Genomic DNA, 1,641 nt, shown 5'->3' on the forward strand with positions numbered 1-1,641 from the left:
CATTAAAGATGGCACACCACTGCCTACTCGTTTGCATTGTTTCTGAAGTGAGGTCTACTGTCATGCCCATTTTTGTTTTGTATGTAGTGTGTTGTTTTGCCTCTGTGCTTTTAAGATTTTTTTTCTTTAAGCAATTTGATGATAAAGTTCTGGTATAATTCTTTTATAGTCTGGCATGTGCTGACTTTTTTGGATTTGTGGATTTCTCGTTCTTAAAATATGAAAAAATATTATGCTATTATTCCTTCAGTGGATTTCTCGTTCTTAAAATATGAAAAAATATTATGCTATTATTCCTTCAGATCTCTTTTTTTTTTGCCCCTTCCTTTGTCAATTCCAATTCTACATTCAAGGGGACTTCTAAAAGTTCATGGAAAAATTCCATGATCTTTTTTTAAAATTTATTTAAGGTTTTTATTGTGGATTGAGTATAAGTTTACAGGGCATATCATCAGTTTTACATTAAAAATATCACACCTTGTTTCCTTACAATGATTATAATCCCCTCCACGTACTATCAGTTAACAGTATTTTTCACTATCCACTTTAGCTTTTTAAAAAAATAAACACACAAACAAAAACCCCACTCAGTCATATATAATAATTTATATCTCCAAAGGGCACATTCTGCAAGTCTGCCCCCTGGCCACCAGCTCTTAGTCCCTCTCTTCTTAGTCCATGAATCTAGAGCCCTCAGCCGTTCCCCCTCTCCATACCCCCATCTCTGCCTCCATCTCTGGTGCTGCTGCTTCTCTGGATAAGGTCCCGCATTCTGCTTGTGAGCTTCTCTCTTGATGATCCTAGGGTCCTCTGTTTCTGGACTTTAAGATTAACCACTCCCCTTTTTTTTGTTACAAAACTTCTACTTTTACAATTGTGACAGTCGCAATTAATCATGATGATTATTCACTATTGATTCTTATGAATCTTATCCCCATCTCTTTTCACCAGACCCATCTAGACAAGATGACAGCTATTCAGTGGGAAGTCTTTCTTTCCCCCCATACTCTTAAACTAAACTCCCTCTTGAAACCTTGTAAGCCAGTCACTTCGTGCCTTTATTGCCACCTCATTTTAGGTAGCCAATGTGTAAGTTGCCCGTCCCTATCTACCCTGTGTACAGAGGGGATTGCATTGATACTTGATGTGAAGACTCTTTCCCTCTCTGTTGATATTTAGAGTAACTACCGCTCTGATTATAGGTCACGTTCATCAAATTGAAGCAATTCCCCCTTGTTTCCTTTATCCAAAAATAAAAAAAATTTTTTTTTTTCCTCAATCTTCCTCTAGTCGAGTTCTGATTATCGAGCCATCGAGGCTAGGTCAAAAGGGTACTGTCTGCAAGTTTGGGTGTTCTTGTGCCTCTCCCCTCACTTCATATCAGCTGGATGCTTCACTCTCAGCTCTAGCCCTCTGTGGCTAAGTCCTTGTCCATGGGCTCAAGTGTCCTCAAGTCTCACCACACTTTGGACCAACCAGCCCTCCCTCTTCTCTGTCTGATCTCCAGGTCAACGGGATTCAATAGACTGGGGTTGAACTCAGGCCATTTCTTCATTGATGCCTTTCTGACTCTTCCATTGTGGTCTCCAGCAAGCTTACGTGCTTGTTTGTGTATTCCCTTTGAGTTTCAGTCTTAGAGGG

Source organism: Chrysochloris asiatica, unplaced genomic scaffold (genome assembly GCF_000296735.1).
Source record: "Chrysochloris asiatica unplaced genomic scaffold, ChrAsi1.0 scaffold00096, whole genome shotgun sequence".
Classification (NCBI taxonomy): domain Eukaryota; kingdom Metazoa; phylum Chordata; class Mammalia; order Afrosoricida; family Chrysochloridae; genus Chrysochloris; species Chrysochloris asiatica.